Genomic DNA, 9,228 nt, shown 5'->3' with positions numbered 1-9,228 from the left:
GAGAAATCACCCCCCCAGGGGGTATGGTCACGCCCCAATCCCTTCTCCTCCATTCTCCTCCCGGGATCTCGGGGACGCACGCACACGTGCCCGGTGTGAGTTTAAGCCACCGGGTCCGGGATGCGAACCACGGTCGACTACATGGGAGTCCAGCGACATAGCCATTACGCTAACTGCTGTTCCCTAAATTTATTTCTTCTTGATGTAAGATATTGGAACTATAGATAACCAGTGGTAACTCTCTAAATATTTAACTAGCGATAACTATAATTAGCTGGGAAATGACTTCGTGCCCTAAAGCTGAAAAATACATGCTTTTTTAGATCTCTAAAAATCTCTGTTTTCATTTTTTTTTGGAATGTGGAGATAGTGGTATAAATAGCTGGGATTCTAAGGTCAGTTTTATAGAGAGATAACTAGATAGAACCTGAATGACTAATTGAAAACAGGAACACATTTTTCTCAATATCACTTCTTATTTCTAGGTGAAGTAATGTGTTAGTAACATAGACCACTCGTGTCACTTAGGTAACTATTTATCTAGAAATAATTGAAATAACTAGAAAACTAATTAAAGCCAGGATGTTGAAAAACACATCCCCCCCCCCAAGAGCAATTAGTTCTCCTTTTTCTAAAAAGTTTGCATTTATTTCTTGTGAGAGGGAGAAAGAGTCTTCACGCTGTGATCCACCCCGTCTCAGTGACAGGATCATGGGCGCTCGTGCGTCCTGAGTGTACAGAGAGACCTTGGGCTGTGAACCCAGGACCCTTTCCTGTGGCCTCAGCATCACAGAGAGCCATATCACGGCCATACCACCCCAGCTGCCTTTCTTCTCGAAGTCAGGTATTGGGGAGGTAGATAACTCGTGGTACAGAAGCCAACATCCACTAGAGTTAACTAGAAATAACTCGAAAACTACTTGCTGCCCCCAAACCAAGAAACACATAACGCGCTTTTCTAAAACTTTTTTGGATGTGTTATTACTACAAACAACCAGTAATGAATAGGCATTAGGTTGACTATAGATAACTAAACACGAGTAGAATAACTCATCGAAGCTGGGAATCTAAAAACACAACACAACCTCATCAGCTATACATTCTCTTTGTGGTTGGAATAATCAGTTACCGCCATAGACATTCAATCGTGTGTTTGTAATTACTTACCTAGAAACAACTAGAAATAACCAGTGATAACAAGAATAACCGGTTGAAGGCAGGAAATCAATAATCATGTTCTTCTGGATTCTAAATTCTCTACTTGCTGAAGAAAAGCAGATCACTCCAGGAAGTCGAGTACATATTCTTTTCAACATTATAGTCATAGCTATTGTTGGAATAATGAGTTGTTCTATAGATAACTACCTGTACTCCTGAAACTAGTTAATTGTATATAATTATCAATATATAAATGAAACCAGACGCCAAGAAAACATTCTTCTCATAAGTAACTTTTGGTTTATTGTTAGCATAGTGAGTGAGTTCTCTGAAACTACCAGTACCCAGATAACCACTGAACTGGAGACAATTGGAGAAACTGAGAAAAAAATGAATGTTTGAAAACACAGCCTGCCCAAATCCAAACTCGTACTTTTTGGGTGCAATAATGAGTTTGTATTACAGATATCTGGTGGTACCTATGTTGGTAGTGAAATAGATTCAACTAGAAATAACCAGAAAATATTTCAAGTCATGAAGTGGAAAAATCATGATTCACCACTCTAACTTCTTATTTCCTATTGTAATAATGAGTTATGACTATAGATGTTTGGTCATGTGTATTTCAGTATTTAACTAGATGTAGCTGGCGATAATTAAAACAAGTATTTGAAGCCTAGAAGGTGAAAAACATAGTCATATTGTACTGTTCCTTGTTGGAATTTTGCCTAGAATGATAGATAAGCATTAGTACCTAAAAACCTAGAGGGATCAGCAGTTAGCATAATGTCTATGTCACTGAACTCCCATGTTGCTGACCGCGGTTCACGTCCCGGACCCGGTGGCTTAAACTCATGCCAGGAACATGTGCGTGCGTGCCCAAGATCCCGAGAGGAGAATGAAGAAGGGATTGCGGTGTGGCCATCCTCCCTGAGGGGGTGATTTCTCGCGTTCTATCTCTCTGTCTCTCTCTGTCTTTCTGGTGAGCACATGCGCCCTGTAGCAAAAAATAAAAAATAAAACACAGAAAAAACCCCCTAGCTACAGCGTCAGCCCTGTAGCACAGTGGCTAAGTTACATGCATTGGGTGCCAGATCCCACATAGCTGACTTCTGTTCAAATCCTGGCCTAAAGCATTGAAAAACATGCTGGGCGTGTGTGTGTGTGTGTGTGCATTCCCCAAATCTTGATGGGTGGAGAAATAGAGGAAAAAGGTTTGCCCCATGGGGTGGGGGGGTGTTTTCTCTCGCCCTCTCAGAAGTGCATGTACTCTTCGGCAATTAAAAAAACCCAGTTACCTAGAGATAACTGATAACTGGAGATAATGAAAATGATTATTGCAGGTAAGACAGGAAGATGAAAAATATTCTCTGGAGCCAGCAAGGGGCATGGGTTAAGGCAGCTGAATTCCACATGGGTGACTACGTAGTTCAAATGCCAGACCCAGCAGCTTGAAAAACACACTCAGTGTGTGTATGTGTACGTGCCCAAAATCCTGAGAAGAAAAGGGATTGTGGCACAGCCATACCCTGCGGGGGTGATTTCTCATTTTCCCGTCTTTCTTCCATGACTGCACACACACTATCGCAAACTGAAAAAGCAATAAAGTAAAATAAGAATTGAGACTTAAGAAGAAGGATTTCGAGCTTCTCAGATGCAAACCGTCTTTCTAGATATCTGGTAAACTAGTTACCTGCTTCCTACTAATTATCCATGTTACTAGTTTATTATTTCAATGAGAATTCAGAATTCCCAGTTGAGAACCAGCAAACAGGGTGGAGGTAAGGCAGCTGGATCCCACATGACTGACGGTGCTGTTTCAGTCTCGAACCCAGTGGCTTGAAAAATCACACTGGGCATATGTGTGTGGATGCCCCAAATCCTGAGAGATAAATGAAGAAGAAGGGATTATAGCATGACCATCCTCCTGAGCTGCCATTTTTCACTTTCTCTCCCCCTGACCTCTCTGGTGAGTGCACACACCCGATAACAAAAACTTTAAAAATGTTTAAAGTAAGATGAAATAAAACTGGCACACTGATTTCCTGAATAAATTGCTTAACGTTTAAAAAATAAAAAGAATTACCTGTTGAGGGGATTTGTAACTTCCTCTTTCTGGCTTCAACTAGTTATCTGTAGTTAACTAGTAACTTGGTTACCAGTAGTTAGTTATAGTTCTAAGTCTTTATTCCTGTAAGAGATAAGAATCAGGGGTATGAAGAATGGTTATTCAACTTCTGGACTCTTTTTTCTTTTCCTTTTTTGCTATAGAGTATGTATGCTCGACAGAAAGACAGAGCAACAGAGAGACAGAAAGTGAGAAATCACCCTCCAGGGAAGATGGCCATGCCGCAATCCCTTCTCCTCCATTCTCCTCTTGGAATCTTGGATACGCACATACATGCACTTGGTGTGAGTTTGAGCCACCGGGTCCGGGACTCCAACTGCAGTGTACTACACGGGAGTCCAGCAACGTAGCCATTATGCTAACTGCTGGTCCCTCAACTTTGGGATTCTAATAGATTTCCTGGCTATCTTTCGCTATTCCTTCTAGACTAGTTTTTTGTTTGTTTGTTTGTTTGTTTAATGTGTGACAAGGTTAAGGGATACCCAGATAGCTTGTAAAACATTATTTCTGAGTGTTTCTCAGGGTGTTTTGGAAAACATTAACCTTCACATCCGTAGACTGAGTAAGAGACTCAACCGACATGGGTAGCATCATCCAAATCCATAGAAGGCCCAGAAGGAATAAAAAACTTAGTGGAAGGGTGAATTGTCTCTCTCTTCTGAAGCTGGGACATTCATCTTCTCCTGCCCTCAGACATCAGAGCTCCATGTTAGGCCTTCCGGACTCCGGGTCTTAAGCCAGTGCTCTGCCCCCAACTCCATTCTCGAGTCTTTGGCCTCAGGCTGAGTGTTCCACCATCAGCTTCCCTGGTTCTCTAGCTTGCAGTCGGCAGATTGGAGGACTTCTGGGACCGTATGATCACAGGAGCCACTTCCCACAGTAAATCTCTTATATATCTATTTATGTCCTATTGATTTCTGTCTCGCTGGAGAACTCTGACAAATATCGGATCATCAGAAAAGTTGTGATGCCCCGTGGCACATAGAAAAATTCATCGTGACGTTCCCAATGACCCAACATATTCAGGTAACAATAGTTATCTATAATTCTAACTCATCAATAAGCTAAGAATTAATATTTAGAGGTGAGAAGAATGGGTTTCAGATTTCTGTCTTTATTTATTTATTTTTTGAGAGATTTTTGCTATTAGGGCACATGCTCTGGCTGGAGAGACAGAGAGAGACAAAGAGACAGAAAGCAAGAAGTCACCGTCCCCCCCGGGGGATGACCGCGCCACAACCCCTTCTCCTCCATTCTCCTGCAGGATCTTGGACATGTACACACATGTGCCCAATGTGAGTTTTAAGCTGCTGGGTCCAGAACTCAAACCGTGGCCAACTATGTGGGAGTCCAGTGATGTAGTCCTTACACCATCTGCTGGTCCCCAGATTTCTGTCTCTTTTTAAAAAATGATTATTTGTCTAATTGTAGTCATTATTATTATTTTTAAATTTGTTGTAGGACACATGCACTCGCCAGAGAGAGAGTGAGACAGAGAGAGAAAGGGAACCAGCAGTTAGCGTAATGGCTATGTCGCTGGACTCTCACGTAGTCGACCGTGGTTCGCGTCCTGGACCCGGTGGCTTAAAACTCATGCAGGGCGTGTGTAGTACGTGCCCAAGATCCCGAGAGGAGAATGGAGGAGAAGGGATTGCAGCGTGACCATCCCCCCTGGGGGGTGATTTCTCACTTTCTGTCTCTCTGTCTCTATGTCTCTGTCTGTCTGGCAAGCGCACGCGCCCTATAGTGAAAATCTCTCCAAAGAAAGAAAGAAAGAGAGAGAAAGAAAGCTGCCAGGTCTGGAACTCAAACCATAGTTGACCATGTAGGAGTCCAACACCTTAACCACCATATCACTTGCTGGTCCCAGATTTCTTTCTTTGTGAGTTTAAGCCAACTGTGGTAGACTACATGGGAGTTCAGTGACATAGCCATTACGTTAACTGCTGGCCCCTCAGATTTCCATCTTTAAATCAATGTTGTTAGTGTACCTAGTTACCTCTAAATAATGAAATAGGTACCACTACTTATCCATAATACCAACGTTTATCACACAGAAATATGTTAGGTTTGAGAATAATGTTTTCATTTATTTATTACTTTTAGTCCTTATTTTTAAATTAGGAATACGTATATTAATAGCTGATATTATTAATGTGTATAAGTAATCTCCTGTTTTGTTCTTCATTAAATTTCTATTCTGGGGGACCAGCCATGCAGGTTTCCAGTTATGTAACTGCTACATCATCTGCTGGCCTCCACAAAGATATCTTTTCAACTTAAAATTCTCTTTACTCGTTTGATTAATGCATTTGTGCCATAGATATCTTGTGGTATCTAGGTTATTGTCATTAGTTTTTAAATAATTATTTTATTTAACTTTTTTTATTATTATTGTTCTCCAGTTTGATTAGAGAGAGACAGAGAAAGAGAGAGAAGGAAAGTGAGAAAGCAAACCACTAGGTCCAGGACTCGAACCACAGTTGGCATTGTGGGAGTCCAGCACCTTTAACCATCACACCATCTGCCGGCACCTCTAGGTTATTATTTTTTTAAATAATTATTTTATTTAAATTTATTTATTTATTTATTTATTTATTTATTTATTTATTTATTTAAATTTGACCAGGGAGGGAGAGAGCAACAGTGAGAGTGAGAGTGAGAGTGTGTGTGTGAGAGAGAGAGAGAGGGAAAGTGAGAAAGCAAGCCTCCAGGTCCAGGACTTGAACCACGGTCGGCCATGTGGGAGTCCAGCGCCATTAGCCACCATGCCACCTGCCGGCCCCAGTATCTAGGTTATTAATAACTCAAAGATAAAGAGCGATATCCAGAATGAGTTTATGCCATGATGATGAAGAAAAATTACTGAATCAAGAAAGCTGGGAAATCTTTCTTGTCAATACTACGTTTTTGTCTATTGTTTGAAATAACAAGTTAAGGCTATTAATAACTATGGGACCTAGATAACTGGTCTAGGAGGGATAGCTAAGGAAATCAGTTTGAATTCTCAAGTTAGGAAGCCATTCTGCATCATCCTCTTATCTCGTGTGAGAATATACTTTTTCACTGTGAATAACTGGGTAATTAGCTAACTACAGACAACTGCAGACAAGTAGTTCTAACCCAAATATGGAAACCACAATCTCTTCACTCCCAAATTATTTTTCACTGAGATGATATATCAGTACAATATGTGAGTAGTAGTAACCAAATGTCCAGAACAATGACTTGAATCTAGGAAGCTGAAAAAACTCACTAATGCTTACTTCTCTTTTTCTGAATATTCAGTTAGTAATGTAGGTAATAAGAATCTTTTAGGTAAGATTTAAATAGGGTATAACCAGGGGCCAGCAGGTGGTGTTGTGGTTAAGGTGCTGGATGCTCACTTGGCTGGCTACAGCTTCCAGTATCCAACCTGGCACCTTGCTTTCTCCCTTCTCCCACCCCCTCTTTCTCTGTCTCTCTCTGGAGCGTGTGTATGCCCCGTAGCAGATTTTTAAAAAATGATGATAAACAAAATTAAATGAGGGATTCTTTAAAAATATATACAACTATATAAAAGGAGAATAAGTATTTTTTTTATCATTTTTTTGGAGAGGTTTTTGCTATAGGGCGCGTGCGCTTGCCAGACAGACAGAGAGAGACAGAGAGACAGAAAGCGAGAAATCACTCCCCCCAGGGGGGATGGCCATGCTGCAGTCCCCTCTTCTCCATTCTCCTCTTGGGATCTTGGGCACACACACATGCCTGGTGTGAGTTTAAGCCACCGGGTCCGGGACACAAACCGTGGTTGACTACGTGGGAGTCCAGCAACATAGCCATTATGCCAACTGCTGGTTCCCAAGGAGAATAAGTATTTGAAGCCAGAAGGCTAAAAAATGTCTTCTTAAATGTTCGTCTTGGGGCCAGCAGGTGGCATAGTGGCTCCTCCGCTAGACCCCCACACGACTGACCGCAGTTTGAGTCCTGGACCTGGCGACTTGAAAATCATGCCAAGAGTGTGTGAGTGTGTGCCGAACATCCCAGGAGAAGAATAGAGAAGAGACTGTGGAGTGGCTGGGGGTGACTTGTCACTTTTCCTCTCGCTATCTCTCTCTCTATTTCTCTATGACAAGCACGTGTGCCCTCTGGCAAAAACCTTAAAAAAAGAGTGAGTCTTAAAACCACAATGAAATACCACTATCACCCATTTGGGTAGCTATTACTAACAACAGAAAAGAAAGTGGCATGTGCTGAAGAGGATGTGGAGAAACTGGAACTCTGAATGTAAAACGGTGCAGCTTTTGTGGGGAAAAAATGTCGGTTTCTCAAAAAACGAAATATATAATTACCATATGACCGAGAAATTCCACATCTGGGTATATACCCACTTGTCACTTAACAACCTACCTGCTTAACAACTGCTGGGACTTAGGACCAATTCCACAGCATGGGGAGTCCCCTCTCTCAGTCTGTGGGAGTCTCTGGAATTGGATCCCCTTTCTCAGTCTTGGACTCATTCCCACCGTTGGTTAGTGCTCACTGCACCCAGTGTTCACTGTCATGCAAGACTACATATTTAAATTTGTACTTTATCATGGACCCATAATAATATTCAGAATAAATAAAAATGATTGCACTGGATTTACATGATTGTGTTGTGGTGTGTGTTGCTGCTTTCTGGCACTTATGTAAGGAATGCTTTTTAGATGGCTAGGATTTCATTATTCTAGTGTGGTTTCATGTGGCACCTATTGAAAAATACATACCCTGTGGTGCCGCCACACACCGCAAGATACCTGCCTTCAAGTTCTGTACTTTTCAATCCGTTGGCTTAATGACAGAGTGGTAGGAATGGAACTGGGTATCGTTAAGCGAAGGTTGCCTATATACCCCAAAGAACTGAAAGCAGGGACTTGTACGCCCATGTTCTTAGCAGCATTATTCACAAAAAGAGCGGGAGCAACCCGCGCATCCCTTGATATATGAATGGATCATCAAAGTGTGGCATGTAAATGGAATGGAATAGCATATAGTCCAAACAGGGAATAAAAATCTGTTTATGGATGGACCTTAATGACAGTATGCTAAGAGAAGTAAGTCCGACACAAAAGAACAAATCGCTTGATTTCTATGAGCTACAGGAAGTAGGCAACTTCACAGAGACAGGAAGTACAATGGTGACTCTTAAAGGCTGGGGGAGAGGCTATCAGGGAATTATTGCACAATGGGTACAGGGTTTCAGTTTGGGAAGGTGAAAAAATTCTGGAATGGACGGTGGTGATGGTTGCACAGCAATGTCAATGAATTTCATGGCACAGAACTGTCCACTTAGAGTGATTAAAATGGTGGGACCAGCAGATGGCATAATGGTTACGTTGCTGGACTCACACGTAGTCAACTGCCGCTTGAGTCCTGGACCCAGCGACTTAAAACTCATGCTGGGTGCGCACGTGCCCAAGATCCCAAGAGGAGAATGGAGAAGGGATTGCAGCGTGGCTATCCCGCTGGGAGGTGATTTCTCCCTTTTTGTCCCTTTCTTGGTGAACACGTGCACCTTATAGCAAAAATCACTCTAAGAAAATTAAATAAATTAAATGATTGTAATGGTAACTTTTATGTTATGTATATTATAACATAATGCAATAATAGTCGTCTTAATTATTTCTGGAATAATGCTTTTGTATTACGTATAGAAAAGTAGCTCCAGATATCTAGTAACTTAGAGACAGGTAGAGATATCTAAAATAGGTAGTTGAAATCAGAAGCTGAGGTACTAGCAGATGGCATAATGGCTATGTCACTGGACTCCTATGTAGTTGTCCGCAGTTCGAGTTCCGGACCTGGTGGCTTAAACTCACTCCGGGCATGTGTGTGTATGTGTGTGCCCAAGATCCCAAGGGGAGAATGGAGGAGGGGATTGTGGCGTGGCCATCCTCCCTGGGGGATGATTTCTCATTTTC

This window comes from Tupaia chinensis, unplaced genomic scaffold, assembly GCF_000334495.1.
Source record: "Tupaia chinensis unplaced genomic scaffold, TupChi_1.0 Scaffold145659_1, whole genome shotgun sequence".
Lineage (NCBI taxonomy): Eukaryota > Metazoa > Chordata > Mammalia > Scandentia > Tupaiidae > Tupaia > Tupaia belangeri.
Note: the sequence above shows the minus strand (reverse complement) of the source record.